Source organism: Rhinopithecus bieti, unplaced genomic scaffold, assembly GCF_001698545.2.
Source record: "Rhinopithecus bieti isolate Rb0 unplaced genomic scaffold, ASM169854v2 scaffold_64229, whole genome shotgun sequence".
Taxonomy (NCBI): Eukaryota; Metazoa; Chordata; class Mammalia; order Primates; family Cercopithecidae; genus Rhinopithecus; species Rhinopithecus bieti.
This window is the reverse complement of record NW_016825370.1, coordinates 1,009,988-1,026,944: the sequence shown is the minus strand read 5'-3', so window position 1 is coordinate 1,026,944 and position 16,957 is coordinate 1,009,988. Positions and strand designations below refer to the sequence as shown.

At 37.2% G+C, this 16,957-nt stretch overlaps 1 long non-coding RNA gene across 1 annotated transcript in view; it reads left to right on the top strand.

Annotated features, from left to right (window-relative positions):
* Positions 1–202: 202 nt before the first annotated feature.
* The window catches only part of LOC108522640 (uncharacterized), a 20,897-nt gene continuing 4,142 nt past the window's right edge, over positions 203–16,957 (top strand). Inside the window, exons 1-2 of the long non-coding RNA XR_001883555.1 lie at positions 203–291; positions 475–1,005. This is a non-coding gene — a long non-coding RNA (uncharacterized LOC108522640). The remainder of the gene's footprint in view (positions 292–474; positions 1,006–16,957) is intronic.

The following is a 16,957-nucleotide window of genomic DNA, read 5'->3' as shown; positions in this document are numbered from 1 at the left end:
TGTGTACACTGGGCAAAGGGAGCAAAGAGGCACTTGGCTCACCCTAGAGCAAGAGGAGAAGCTCTCCAGATTTGCTGACCTAGAAGGACAAGTCTTGAAGTAGGAGGGTGGGGAGAACCAGATGAACAAGGGAGGTAAAAACGTGATCTAGGGAGGCATCCAAGGAAGCAAAGGCACGAGTGAGCCTGGTAAACTTTTGGGCAGGCAGAAGGAAGGCAGTTAGGCCATTAGGAAAGCAGTATGGCTGCAGTGAATTCTACAAAGAAGGCTATGGGAAAGACACCTGGAAAGGTAGGGAGGTAAGGATATGGACAAGCTATGCCAAAGAGCTGGACTTTGTCATGGAGAGTGAGTAGGTGCTTTTACATAGGAAAGTCACCTGATAATATTAAAACCTGTGAAACATCACTCTGGTGAAGGTGTGAATGAATTTGAAAGGGGTGTAACATTGTTCTACTTTGGTTTACTCCTCAGTACCCTTGGCTGTGTACATTTGACTAAAGAGAGGACTATAAAATCAAAAACCAATGAAATAGTTTCCAGAACACAGAACTATTAAGCTTAAGAAAAAGACAGAAGGAACTGAAAAGAGAGGAAATGTGTTTTGGAGCATCACATTCCCACCTCAGAAGAAATAAGGAAGGAAGGAGGAGGGTGTTCCCACAGCTCTTCAACCAGGCCAGCTCCTCAGCCTACATCCCCATCTCATCAAGTAAGAGGGATTTTTCAACTGGACCAACCAGATGGTTTAACAGTGCACTCCCACACCATTCAACTACGCAAGGGACATTCACTTAACATATGCAGTCGTATAACACCTACTAACATTTTCAAACATTAAACCTTTAAAAAAGAGTCCTAAGAAATAGAAGCATGAAGTATCATCTCTCAAGTATATAGACACTACTTCATGGTGTGGTAATACATGCATATAGAAGCTAGTAAACACCTCTAGGAGATGCAAAAGGAATTAGAACCTCCACAAGGTGCAAGCAAAACCTTGAAGTGAGCCTGTTCTTTACTCAGTACTTTTTTCCTCTTCGACATTGTAGGTGTGTTATCTCTACCATCTGTATTTGTCTACTGCAGTCTCCATTGATGGTGAAAGTGTTTTCACTCTTTGGCATTTCTCATCTAGTGCTAGAACAGTGAGTTGCATGGAGTAGCAGGTTTATAAACATTTGCGAGTAAAAACATCCAACCTAAAACCCAAGGTAAACTCCTGAACCAAATGCCCAGAGTAATGTGAATCTTTTTCTATACTCTAGAGTTTATGGCTAGAAACTGCACTGAATGCACTGTATCCTAAACTGGAGTCAGGACAGTGGAAAACTGAGTCCAGTGATGAAAGGAAGAAGCTGTGCAAGTTATGAAAAAAGCTGGTATGGGAAACTTTTTATGTGATGGCTGTGTACTTTTTTCTTATTTTTTAAGAGCAGGTAGCTATCTTCTCATATATAATTAATTTACAAATCTCCATTTTTTGATGTATGCCATAAAACTGTCATTTTAATTATTTATTTTCAATTTATTTTCTATTCTACTAATGAAGATTACAATGAAGAGGAAGGGGAAATCAATTTTTTTAAAAAAAAAAAAAAGGAAAATATAAAATTCAGACCTAAATCTGTTTTTCTTCTTCTGATCCATTTACCCAGCTTCATCTTCATATTACCTGTAGTCCTGTGCTGTAGGGCAGTGTTCAGTTGGTTCACAAAGTCATCCAATTCAGGAAGCTTTCTAGACACTCAGTACTTCCCCTCAAATATACTCTTTCTGCACACACACACACACACACACACACACAGATCTTCCTTCTCTAAACGCCCCATGATACTGGATCTATCCTTTGATCACTCTTGTTTATGATGTGATATTGTTGTTAAGTATATCCTGTGTATCAAGCTCTCTATTATGTATTTTAAGGATTTAAAACGACTTCGTTGTTTGTATATACTTTGTGTAACATCCTTTTCTATGAGAGCATAAAGACAAAATTTGCATCTGATTTTTTAGAACATAATATGCATACACGTTTCAGAAAGCATGCCTCTAATTAAATATTTGATGAGTGCAGAAGAGTGAGTGAGAGTATGAATGTCTTTAAAAGATCATTTGGTTATTACATTAAACCAGATAGTCTCTTGGTAAACTTTAAGTTACATTATGTGGCAAGAATTACAAATTCTCCACTGGCACACATGTTGCAGCATCTACTATCTTCTTTCATCTGATCACATGTCAAAAGGAGATTTTTGAGCCATCATTCAGCTAATTGTTCATGAAGCACAGACCAAAATATTGTCATAAATGTAGTTAAAATTATCATTTTGTTAACTGCTATATTAAGAAAAAATGGATACAAAATAAATTTTACATGTTTAAAATGTACCACTTAATAGGTTTTGGCATATGTTCACCCCTTAAAACTGATACTGGCTGCCCCTTCCCAAAGCAACCACTGACCTACTTCCTGGCCTTATCTATTACCTTACATTTCCTAGAACTTTGTGTAAATGGAACTATATAGTGTACTTTTTGTTGTTTAACTTAGTTCATTTAGAATGATTTTTTTTGTTTGTTTTTTGAGATTCATTCACATAGTTGAGTGTATCAATACTTCCTTCATTTTTGCTGCTTGGTAGTATTTCATCACATGGGTGTGCTACAGTTTTTATATTCAGTCATCTGTTAATGAACATTTGGGTTGTTTCCTAATTTGCACTGTTAAAAATAAAACTGGTATGAATTTGTATGTACAAATATTTGCATGGACATATGCTTTCACTTCCGGTGGGGAAACACCTAGAATGGGAATCAATAAATCCTTAGGTAGGTATGTATTTAAAATGTTAAGCAACCATCAAACTATTTTCTAAAGTAACTCCATGGCTTTATCTTCTCACCGGTAGTGTGAAAATTCCAGTTCTCTCAGGATTCTTCACCAAATTTAGTGTGGACAGTGTCTTGAAATTGATTCAAATAGGTGTATAATGCTGTCACATTGTGCACTTCATTTAGACTTTTTCTAATAACTAAGTACATTGAACATCTTTTAATGTGCCTATTGCTATCCACATGGCTTCTTTGATGAAGTGTCTATTCAAATCAGTTACCCATCTTTTAATAGGGTTGTTATTTTAAGTTTTGAGAATATTTTTTAAAATATTTTGAATGCAAGTTCTTTATTAGACGTTACACATATAGCTTGATGAATGGTTTTTCCCAGTCTGCAGCTTGTCTTTTCATTCATGGTACCTTTGGAAGGGCAGTTCAATTTTGATGAATTAGATGAATTACAACATATCAATTTATTCTATTATTTATCTGAGCCTTATCTAAAGTCACAAATAACTTATTTCTGTTTAGAATTTCTGTAGTTTTAGACTTAACTCTTAAATCTTATTTGAGTTAATATTTTACATAAGGCATGGTATGAATTAGAGATGCATTATTTACATATGGATATCCAATTAGTCGAGCACCATTTATTTAAAGGCTAACCTTTTTCCATTTAATCTTCTGTAAAACTTTGTCAAAAATTAATTGTTCGTAAGTGTATAGATCTACTTCTGGAATATCTATTTATTCTCTTGGTCTCATATTTGTCATCATATGATAAGTCTTGAAATCTAATAATGTTAGGTGTACAACTTTGTCTTTTTTATTGAACATATTCTATTTTAGATGCTTTGCATTTCTATATTTATTTTGGAAACAGTTCACTAATTTCCAAAAAACACAGCCTAGAGTTTTAATGAGTACATATAGTACTATTTCTTCCTTTCCAATCTTGGTGATTTTTTTTCTTTTCTTTCCTGATTTCATTGACTAAAATTCCAGTAAAATGTTAAATAAAACTGGTGAGAGTTGAATCTGTTTTGCTCCTCACCTTAGTGAAAAAAGTTTCAATCTTTCGCTACTAAGTTTGATGTTAGCTCTAGGCATTTCTCATGCCATTTTTCAGATTGAGATGTGTCTATCTTAACTCTTCTAAGAACACTTATCAGGAAATTCAGTTTATAAATGTGTGTAATTTCAGATTAATTTTCAAACATAAAACCAAACCTTAATTCTTAGAATAAATATCTCCTACTTTTATATGTCATTATTTTGTATATTGTTGAATTTGATTTGTTATAATTTTGTTAGAACTTCTTCATTTTGCTCATGATGAATATTAGTCTATGCTTTATTTTCTATGAATATAATTGTCTGGTTATGATATCAGAGTAAATCCAGGCCACAAAATGTGTTGGGAAGTGGTTCCCCCTTTTAAATTTTCTGGGAAAACTTGGGTAGAGTTGTCATTTTCCAAAAATATTTGATATAATTCATCAGCGAAATCATCTGGGTCTGGAATTTTGGTGGGGGCAGGTTTTTAACTACAATGTAGAGTACTTCAAGTAATCTAACTCTTCTTGAGTGACTATTGTTGTATTTTCTCAATAAGTGTGTTCATTTTTTGAAGTTGTCATATTTCCTGGCATACAGTTGTTTACAATGTTGTTTTTTATTACCTAATATCTATGGATCTTTAGTAATGCCATTTCCATTCTTTGGAAATTTGGTGCTTTTTTTCACATAATTCTGGCTAGAGATTTATTAATTATTGATTGACTCAAAGATTTATCTTTACTTTTTTGAATTTCTCTATTGTTTGTATTTTTGTTATTGATTACTATCGGATATTTACTGTTTTATTTATTCTATATATTTTGCGATTAATTTGGTGATTCTCTCCTAGTTTCTTAAGTTGGAAGGTGAAGTGAATAATTCGGAGCTCTTTTTCTAATATAGATGTTTAGTACTATATATTCAGCTAAGCACTGCTTCAGTGGTATCCTACTTATTCTGACATGATGCATTTTTATTTTCATTCAGTTCACATATTTTAATATTTCCATTTTGGTTTGTTATTTGACACATGGATTGTTTTGAAGTATGTTATGTAATACCCAAATAATTCAGGAATGTCCATATATCTTTCTGCTATTTATTTCTTATTTAATTTTACTTTCATCACAGAACATATCTTATGTGGTATGAATCATGTTAAATAAATTAAGACCTGTTTTATTGTCCATAATATGGTCTATTTTGGTAAATGTTACATGTGAACTTGAGAATAATGTGAAATCCTATGTTGTTACAAGGAGTATTCTTGGTGTCAAGTAGATTAATTTGATTGATATAGTTGTTCAAGTCTTCTATATTCTTAGTAACTTTCTATTTCTTTTATCAGTTAATAAGGCTGAACGTTAAAATATCAGCACATATTTGAAGAATTGTCTAGTTCTTTTTTTCAGTTCTATCAGTTTTTACTTCATATATTTCTATTTCTTTATTGTGGCAGAAAACACATAAAATTTACCATCTTAACCATTTTCCAAGTGTACAGTTAAGTAATGTTAAGTATATTCTCATTGTGGTGAGACACATCTCCATACATTTTCATCTTGCAAATTTCAGTTTATACCTATTAAGCAGCCCTGTTCTACTCTGCCCACAGCCTCTGGTAACCACCATTCCACATTCTGTTTTTATAACTTGGACTTTTTTAATACTATGTACATTGGATCACACAATATTTGTCATTTTGTGACTAGCATATTTCACTTTACATAATGTCCCGATGGTTTCTCAATGTTGTAGCAAAGGATTTTTGTCCTTTTTAAGGCTGAATGATATTCTGCTTTATGTATCCATCACAGACTTTGTGGTTATTACACATCTTGGCTATTTCAAATAGTGCTGCTAAGAACATGGATGTAAAAATATCTCTTCAGGTCCCTGTTCTCAATCATTTTGGATAAGTACCCAAAGATGAGATTGCTGGATCATATGCTAGTTCTCTTTTTAATTATTTAAGGAAACTCTATGCTGTTTTTCATGATGATTGCATCATTACACAATTCTGCCAGGAGTGCAAGAGAATTCCAATTTCTCCACATCCTCACCAAGATTCATTTTCTGTGATTTCTGTTGTGGTTGTTTGTTTGTTTTGTTGTTGATGTTGTTTTACATAGTAGCCATCCTAATGGGCATGTCGTGATATCTTGTTGATATCTTGTTGATTTACTTTTCTCAGTGATTAGTGCTGTTGAGTACTTTTTATATGTTTGCTAGCTATTAATATATCGTCTTTGTAGCAATGTCTATTCAAGTTTTTTGGCAATTTGTAATTAGTGTTTTATTATTTTCTGTTGTTGCATTGTATTTCTTTATATATTCCAGACATTAATTTTTCATCAAATATATGACTTGCAAATATTTTCCCCCATTCCATAGATTGTCTTTCCATTCTGCTTATTGAGTCCTTTAGTTACAAAAACTTTCAGTTTGATGTCATCCCATTTGTTTATTTTTAATTTTTGTCGTATGTATTTTAGTGTCATAGACATGAAATTATTGCCAAGTCCAACGTCATGAAGGTTTTCCCTTATATTTTCATCTAGAAATTTTATAGTTTTGGGTCTTATACTTAGGGCTTTAATCCACTTTGAGCTTATTTTGGTGTATAGTGAAAGATAAAGTTCCAACTTCACTCTTTTCCATGTGAATATCTAGTTTTCCAGCATCACTTGTTGAAGACACTACCCTTTCCACATTCAGTAGTCTTGGCAATTTTATCAAATATAATTTAATCATATAAGTGAAGGTATATTCCTAGGCTCTCTCATCTTTTCCATTGTTTTATTTGTTTGTCTTTGTGCCAGTAACACATTACTTTAATTACTGTAGCTAAGTAATAGGCATTGAAATTAGGACATGTGATTCTTTCGAATTCCTCCATATTCAAAATATGCCTGTTGTTTCATTCCTGATTAAATGGTCTATTATATAGATAATACTGTGACTGCAGCTATGATTTTTTCCAATTGTTTAAGTATTTCACTAATCTCTTGACTAGGTCATGAATCTGCATCCCATTTTGGATGAGAATATTTGCAACTTTGAAGGTTATTTTAAGGACAGCAGCAGAATAATGGCAGGTATCTGAAATTCATTTTTGTGCTTTGCTAAGGACCCATGGGATGCCATTTGCAGATAAGAAAACTAAAGAATAGCTTTATCTTCCAGCTCTTCATGGAAAAAAAAATGGCAACAATAAAATTAGCAACTCCTGCCAAATAAATGGACATAAAAAAGAAATCATAGACTGCTGGCAATGGTGGGGAAAAAGTTATAAAAAATTGTCTCTGCACCATCTTCCTTTTGTCCTCTAAAACATTCACATTAGCAAAAGTATATAACAGTCGATGAAGAAATACTGATAATTTGTCTTCTTCAGTATATCAAAAACATTTCAAGATCTAGAAATTTGAAATTGTTGACAAATATTTATCTGTTTATTCACAAATTTGAAATCAACCTCAGGAATGCTCATTCTGATTGATATACTTAGGTCGTACATTTTTAAGACCACAGATTTCCAGGGATTTTTTGGAAAATCACCCAATAAAAGAGTGTCTCCTTGCAGGGGACTAGCTTCAATAGTTTGGCTTCTTTTTGCTTCTTCGTAATGAATTGGGAGACAAAGGTGGGAAAGTTTTTTTTTAGTGAGTTAATTTTTTAAAGGTCAAAATTTTGTTCTTTGCTTACGTTAGAATTAAACATTGTGAGACCTTGCATATTTTCTCTTTTAAAGACAATTTTACCGCATGTAATTTTTCTGGGAACGACTCTCAGAGTTGTTGTCTGAAGGTACCTTGATGTTTGGATATTGGTTTGCTTGAGTGAACAACAAAAGGAATCATGTAAGAGATGTTATTATGAACAAATAAAAAGCTATTATTAACATTTCAATGAAACCAAGTAGTCTGAAAACTTTCATAGACGACTGTGATAGTTAGTGGGATGTCCTCACTGTTTTGCATTAGGAAATGTTATGTAGTCTTTAATTTACTGAATATAACTATTGCCTTAGTTCTAATGAACAGTTATAAATAAGTGAATGAAAAAGGAACAATTCTGTATACAATTCTAGTGATTATTGCTCTACATAACAATTCTAGTTTTTATTGCTTTCTTTTTTTGAGACGGAGTCTCGCTGTCACCCAGGCTGGAGGGCAGTGGCGTGATCTCAGCTCACTGCAATCTCTGCCTCCCCGGTTCACACTATTCTCCTGCCTCAGCCTCCCGAGTAGCTGGGACTACAGGCGCCCGCCACCACACCTGGCTAATTTTTTGTATTTTTAGTAGAGAGGCCGTTTCACCATGTTAGCCAGGATGGTCTCGATCTCCTGACCTCGTGATCCACCTGCCACGGCCTCCCAAAGTGCTGGAATTACAAGCGTGAGCCACTGCACCCGGTCTATTACTGCTTATTCTATATAACAATTCTAGTTATTATTTCTTATGGTCTAACATGAAAGTCAGTAGCATAAACACAAGACAAAAATCCCATGTTTACAAACCAAATACATTTAAAAGATTGTTGTTACATATCAGCAGAGGAACAAAGGCTAATGGCAGATGGGGAGAAAAGCTAATGAGATTCCACGAGCTAAAACCACCATGACAAATGGAAATAAATAGTACTAAGTGATTCACGTGTTTATTTCACCAATTTCATTTGCAAGAGAATAAGTAGAAAAGTAAGATCCAATTGTTGTCTTCCACAAAAAGAAAGAGCCTTGATGCTTATTTCCCAAACTTATTCAACAGAATGTTACCGTTCAAAGTCATTATGGAAAGTGCCCTTTTTCACAGTTCTCAGGCCACTGTTATACTTCTCAGCAACACCTAAAGCAATTGGCAGGCACTTGCTTGTACAATGTTCAGACTCCACTAGTATAGTAAGCAAAAGCTCTGCATATGTATTTCATTTGCTTTACAAGTGACGTCAGGGAACAAACACATGGCTTACCTAGGCTGGATGGTTGGGGGAAATGACAATTTGATCTTGGTTCGAGGTTGCATTTACTTAGGTTTACTACTGAACTACAACTAAAAGAAGCAAAGGATATATGTTAGATGAGCACAAAGAACAGATGTTGCATCCTAGTTCACTTCCTGCTGGAGGAGTGCCTGAGGCTCCCAGTCAATGCACCCTGCAAGGAGAGAAGAATATATTAAGTTAGGATCAGAGCTGCGCACCTATTTGGCTTCTAAGTATCAGCTCTAAGTTTCCATCCGCACCATATACACAAACTCTTGACTTTCCAGTTATATATTTCATTTGTCTGTAAAGAAATATTGAATAAATATTCAGTTTTTTCTACAAGTCTAGACCAGAACAGGTGTTCTGTTTCCGATTACAAGTTGTAATTCCGCAAAGAATTTCAAATATATGAAGAGGAAGTCAGCTAGCATTCCATGCAATATCTTCATTAAAACGCATCACAGTTTAGCTCCTATGACAGTCTTTGTGCAACAACTTGCAATGAAACATAGTATTGTTAAAGAAACAGTATGTTTAACGTACTATGACTTAATACAGCTCAGCATTCTGTTTTCATCTTTTCTTATTTGCTTCCATTTGTTCTTTTTCCGACTTAAACAACGGAAATGTAGTGATTATACTCTTTTTGAGGATTAAGTTTCCAAACTTACATTCTAGACTTCAAGATTCATTGTATCGTACAGCAGACTTAAAGTTATGTAATTAAATAACTGTTTTGATTTGTTTTGTTTTTAGCACTTAAATCTTTTATGTGTATGTGTGGTAGGATGTGCATACAGTGTGAACATTTGTGTGTGTGTGTGTGTGTGTGTGTTGAGTTGGAAAGTAGTAAATATCTCTTTTTGCTAAAAGTGTGCTGTAAACACATTACTCCAATTACATTTGGTTTTAGTTACTTGGTCTCTAGCTAAGTATGTTTCCCTATTTAAGAAAGATACAAATCAAGTTAATTGTGATCGCTCTTATGCTCCATAAACAATCTGAGTGTTTGGAAGCATTGGAGGCACAGCCTTAACAGGCTACCACTAAAGATTAGCCAAAATAAACATTGTGCATGCAAAAAGTCCCAACAGGAGGACAAAGGAAGGAGGAAACACTGTAGAACTCTCGTTTCACACACTGCCTTTCACTGGACTGTTTCTGAGCAAGATACTGTCATGTTGGCCAGATACTAATTGGGTAGAAAAACAGAATTGTAGTATAATATATTTTATCAAAAAAAATGTAGAATATTTTTCATGTTTTTACATGCAACATAACTTCCTAACTGCAGGATTTTTTTCTGAAAAGAATTTCACATTAATTAACAAGGCAGCAGTCTCTATGGGGTCATAGATAGCAAAACCAAATCATAACCAAATCACAACCCCCAGCCACTCCTAGCTCCCACTCTCAACTCCAGACCATGGAACTGTGGGTGACAGCATGACAGAGGAGTCATTCATTACAAGCTGGCATGACAAGATTCAAAACAAATGTTTGGACAACCACATTTCATTTCTCAGGAACTTGGCCGGGGGGTTGTAGAGGAAATGGAGCACTTGGCAATGGAAGGAAGCTGGATGTCTGCTTCCATGGTGGGGCTGCTTCTGTTTCACAGGCTTCTACTAAACCTAGAGAGAAGGTGCGTGATTCCCTACTTCTCATTCCCGCTTTCTGACACTGTCCCCTCCATGAAAACCCTGCTGTGAATATCACACATCTTCTTCCTCCTGCTCCTTACTGCTGTTCATTTACCAGCTATCAGATCCCATTCTGTGTTGCTATTATTCTTAGTAATCTGAATTCTTGTGTAGGTGATCCTTTCAACAGCCAGGCCTCTCAGTTCCTGGGAATCCCCTCCTTTCATAAGCTTGTCCTCACTCAACTCAGCCACGGATCCCATGGTCATTTCCTAGTTGTGGTCATGACCAAGGACCAGGTATCCTTCTCTCCAAACACCATCTTCCTAGTTCACTCCCTCTAGAACCCTTTGACCTCACAGGAACCCACAACCCTTTAATCCTACCATACCTTTACTCTCTCTTTTGCCAATTCACTTTTCCCTTCACGCAGAATAATTTCCATGGCCCCTAAGCACAGTTACTACCTGGTGTATACCCCAAATGTTTATCCTCCCCTCGCTTCATCATGGTTGCTTGGAAAAAAATACATCACGGGCTGAGTATAACCAACTTTCTGCCTCTTCCATACCTACATTTGTACAACCTTTTATGGAACTAATCAGGGCTGGAGAAATACGCACATCCATGCTGGCAGGTCCAACTTTAAGTTCACGATCACTAACCCCAAAAGGGCTCCTAATACCTCCTGGCAACTACACGCATAACATATTTCCTGTTCACTCTCCTCTTTCACATTTCTCTTTCACACCTTTCCTCTCCTCCAACTTCCAACACCTCCTCCTCCATTCTCACACCAAACTGGTTTCTTGATTTTTTTGATTCAGATAGAAAATAGAAGCCAGTCAGAAAATTCCTACAGGCTCCCTCAACGGACTGAATATGGGTCTGTGCATTCCGTCTTCTCTTCTTTTGCTGTGGGTGGCTCAGTCATGCTCCTCTCTGGGGCCCAGCCCGTAAAGTGCATTAGACTCTGTCTTATTCAACCACTTATGAATATCATTCAATTAAGTTTCCCATTTTTCCTCTGCATTCACACGTTTTTCTTCACTAATAAGTCATTCCCTTCAGTGTATAAACATGCTCTTGTTTCTTTCATCTTAAAAAAATAATGTTAACCCACATCCTTCTCCAGCCGATGTCCTCCCCCACTCTCAAACAGAATAATCCCCAAGAAATAGTTACTTGTACTTGTTTTTTTCCCTACAACTCTTCTCTTAGATTTATTCTAATAAAATCAACCTCTACTCTGGGATCGAATCTATTACTATGAATGCACTCAACAACCCCTACGTTTCTAACACCTAAAATCAAAATCCACATCCATGTTTCATCTTTCTGTGCTGTAGAAGTATTGTACATAGATGCAAGTTTTTATGGAAGATGAATGGTCTGGAGGTAGCAACGAGGAAGAAGAATAGAATACCGACCCCATTTCTTTCTCCTTCCAATACATTTTTCACTTGCTACTCAAGACACCAGCTTTCCTGGATTGTCCTCATACTTTCTGGCTGATCCTTCTCAGTTTATTTCCCCTTTTTGTCTTTATCCTTATAACACGGGGCCACCAAAGGCTCGGTTCTTGAGCCTCTTCTTGTTTCTGCCTGCACTCATTCTAATGCTAATTCCATTCTGCCTTGTAGCTTTTTTTTTTTTTTTTTTTTTTGAGAAGGAGTCTCGCTCTGTCACCCAGGCTGGAGTGCAGTGGCCGGATCTCAGCTCACTGCAAACTCCGCCTCCCGGGTTTACGCCATTCTCCTGCCTCAGCCTCCCGAGTAGCTGGGACTACAGGCGCCCGCCACCTCGCCCGGCTAGTTTTTTGTATTTTTTAGTAGAGACGGGGTTTCACCATGTTAGCCAGGATGGTCTCGATCTCCTGACCTCGTGATCCGCCCGCCTCGGCCTCCCAAAGTGCTGGGATTACAGGCTTGAGCCACCGCGCCCGGCCGAGCCTTGTAGCTTTTAATGACTTTCACATTTACATTCTGAAATGTATGTTTCCATCCCCACCTGTTCGCTTGAATTTCAGACTCATATGTTGTGTATCAACATTCCATTTACTCAAAGGTTTATTCTCCAGGCTAGCTAGTTCTTCGGTCAGATCCTCAGATTTTGAGATTTCACCTCTTCTTTCGCCTCTGTAGTTTGGCGCTTGCATGTGTGTTTGTACATCACAACGGGAACGGGGTTTGATTCGATGTGTAAAATGACCTCAGGTTTCTGCTAAAGTGTAACTGCTCTATTCTGTCTTGGACAGGTGGTCTCTAGTATGTGTTTGGAATGATAGGAAAAGGGCATTGAGGGTGAGTGTGGTAGTCCTGTGATACAAGCACATTTTTTTCTGTTTTTACCTCTGCTGTTTTTAAAACAGATTTCTGATGGTTCTATCATTTTTTTTAATTCACTGGTGACAACACACCCTGTTATCAACTATTTTACTACTATTATCACCCAGTTAAAATAGACACTGACAATAGCCTCTTCCCTATCGAGAGTCATAGGTGTTGTGCATAGGGCCATTCAGAGTGGACAGTCCAGGAAAGGGGAAAGACCAGTTGAGAAAGCTCCCCACTGGCCTCTGCAACTCGTCCTAGATGCCTCTTCCACGATTCTTCAAGGCCTTCAGCATTTCTCACTCCCTGTCCTTCCCTTGTTCGTAGTGCCCCCACCTCTGCCAGTGGCCCCTTCCCACACTAATCTCACCCATGGCTATACTCACAGCTGCCTTGACCCTTATCTCTCTAGTGGATGAGCTTGGCCAAACACCACCTTGGCTAGACCAGAGCAGGTAAATATGGCTACAAGAAAATACCCAATGATTCTGACAAATTACCTTTGAGATTTCTGGTTGGACAAATAGAAGTGCACCTTTGGCTCTGTCCAGCAATCTTACCTTTAATTTGGTCTTTCTCTCACTAACAAACAATAAATTTCTCAACTTTGTCTCTCTTCTCCAGTCTCTATCATCTTTTCTTCCTCTCACTCTCAGCTGATGGCTTAGCTTCTTATTTCACTGAGAAAGTGGAAGCATTCAGGAGAAATCTAGGGAATTACCTTCCATCAAGGCTGCCAAGCTCCTTGTGTCTGAACCTGTCTTCCTATCTAATACTGTATGAGAAATGGCTTTCATCTTCTTGTGCCTATTGAAGGCCTTTGCATTTGACATTTTCACTTACTCCACTAATTCATCAAGTATTATTTCTCTTTGGTATGATTTTTATATCCTCATAAATATGTTGTAATACCTTTCATTGTAAGAACTACAACATCAACAAAACCTTCCCTGATTATAAACCCTCTCCTACGATTTCACAACACATTTCAAAAGAGTTGTCTATACCTGCTGTACCCACTTCAGTCTGCTCTTTCATGGTGGTAATGCCTGCGTTTGCCTCTATTGAAACATACCTGCCCCAGAACAACACGCAGCTCATTCTATCACTACTTCATCCAGCTCTCTGCTCAAATGCTATTTTTTAAGAGGAACGTCTTCAGTTGGCTTTTTAATTAGAGGGTTACCTTCCCTCAGGGAACTCTCTATCTACCTATCTTGTTTTATTTTTCTTCTGACGACTTCTACTTCCTAAAGTCACACACACACACACACACACACACACACACACACGCACACACATACACACACAATCACATTATATGCTGGCTATTACCTATCTCCCCAGTAAAACAAAAACAACTTGAGGGCCAGCAGCCTTATCACGTCCAAGTTTAGCTTCCTAGATGTGCCTGTCAGAATTGTCCCTCAATGAATATGTTAAGTGAATGAATGAATCAGAAATCACATTTACTTATTTGATACACTGGGAATATGCCAACAATTCCATTCAAAATAAAATTAGGATGTTGGAAGCCAAAATTTGGAAAAATTTATACCACTTGGTCAATCCCATTTCCACTCTCTTTACACTAAAATCCTTTGGTCTTAGCCACCAGGAGTTCCGGTTTTCTGGCTTTAAATCCATATAAAATTTAGCACTATATAATCAAGTTCAGTACAAGAAAAAGAAAGCTGAAACTGAAAATTATATCTAAAACTTAGCCATATATAACCAAGTTCATTATAGGAAAAAGAAAGCTGAACTGAAAAGCTGAGTGTTTCCAGGACACTGCTAGTGCAGCACCAATAATCTATATTTGGAAGAACTCTGGAAAGTGAAGAATTAATTGTTCAGGAATCTGGGAGAACATTAACCATTTTCCATGAGTCGTGACTCAAGGTTATCTTCCATGCCCTGCACTGGAGGAGCAGTGGTCAAGAGAGACCCAGAGACAGTGTTTAAAGATGGGTTTGTCTTCCACCATGGGAATTCTGGCAAGCCATCATTTCAGACACTGTTTCTGTAAAATGGGATCGTAGATCGTGTGGTGAATAGAAGCCAGGGGGCCCTCATGCTTACGTCCTTTCCTCTTGAACGCAAGCGAGACGGCTGACTTCCTCGTTCTTCACGGATGTCGCTCCAGTGGTTAGGCTTTGCGTTGTACTGTGTAAGCTCCATCTTGGTAGGCAGAAGAGAGACCCTCCTCGCTGGCCTCATGACGTGAGCTGCCATGTTGGGAGCATCCCCACGCCAAGGCCCGTATCTCGTCAACAAACAGCAACACCTGAGGCTCTGAGTCATGCAGCTGCAAGCTGATTCTGCCCCAAACCTGAATGAGATTGAAAGTGGATTCTTGCATAGCTGACAACACAGCCCAGCTGACACCTGATTCGCCCCCATAAGGAATCTGTGGACTCCCGGCTCACAGAAACCATATCATGATGTGGAAAAAGAGTAACAAGGCCGTGTCCCGTTTCTTGCTAAGATTTGATAGTTGTGTTTCACTACATTAAGAGAGGTCAATAAGCAAAAAGTATTTTTTCTTCCCTGACTCCCAAAACTCATAGTATCGTTTGGTCCTATAGAAGACTTTGTTTTAAACACTTCTTATATTGAAAATGAACTATTTGCCTATACATAAATGGCATGACCATCTTTCCTGCTCTATGGGGACTCAGACATTATCTGATTTTTCTGCAACTGCCTTGTACTTGTGCTCAGTGGTTTCTCAGTGGATGTCTGTAAATTGGAGGAAGGCAAGTCTTGAATCCTCTCAAATGCACATGGGGTGAACTCAACCTCCTTTCTAATTCTCTTCCCAATCCTCTATAAATCCTATGGAGGAATTTTGTTAATCATCACTTCTATTTTTGGTCTATGAAAGTGTGCTCAGCACATGTACTGGTGTACAGGATGGAAATGATTCACTTGGAATAAAGACCACCCCATAGATAACACACATAGAAAAGACTGGAAGCTATGGCTGTGCTCATGTCCCAGAGCCTCTCAATCTGTGATGGTTCCTCGGGAAGCTCTAAACACACAGTTACAGAATTATGCAAAGCCTCTTACTTGATAAGGTCTTCTGGAAATACTACATGGTCAAGAGCAGTCTACACACAGCTTTACACTTAAAATCTGTTCCATCCCGCCACCACCAACGGGTATCACCTTTGATGACTGTGAGTTGCATATGTTTGTATGTTGTTACAGAAAATCTAATTAACCCTAAAAACAGTTAAAGATACCAAGAGTTAATTTTATTCTCCTTAAGTGTTCAAATAAATAAGTGGAGAAGGCATTGTCTGTGATGACCCTCAGTCAAGAAAATGTCGTGAGAGCCTTCTCAAAGCGTCTTAGTTTCTGCTCTGTTTTGTTTTGTTTTTCTCACTTCACCCTCCTCCACCAAGGGGGAGAGTGGAACATTTATGCTTATCCCTTCCTTAACCTTTGTGATACAGGAATATTTTGGATGGATAGGCAGGAAATTTATTTTGCTTTGTTAGCAAAAGTTATACACAAGGAATGATTTGTAAAATTGAATAAAGGAATCAATGAGTGTTCTTTGCTTTTAGGAAGGCTAACAACATACCATCTCAGAAATGGGGGGAAATGACTCTCCCACACGTTTTGAAGGAAGTCAAACCCCTTTGATGGGAAGACTTAGGCTTGATGAACCATTAGTGCTATCTACTTTCAGGGATATTGGACGTATTGGCACATTTTCCAGTTTATTAAAAGAATCCATTTAACCTTTCTGACAAAAGCAGGACTAAATCATCTGTGTTTTACACGAGAGTACCCAATGATTGCCTCCATGTGAAGACTTCTGAACCCTGGTGTTGCCATGGTAATGACTGAGTCTCAGAATTAGTTCACTTCAAATCATCCAAATGTTCCTGTTTTAAAATGTCACCACTAGTAAACCCACTTTGCTTTTAAAATGTGTGTAGTGGAAATTCAGGGAAATAGCAAACCCTTTATTTACTTCTGATATAGCAGTCCTAAAAGTACATATATATTTATGGATCTAATATATGTATATATAATATATTAGATATATGGATCTAATATATATATATATAATATAT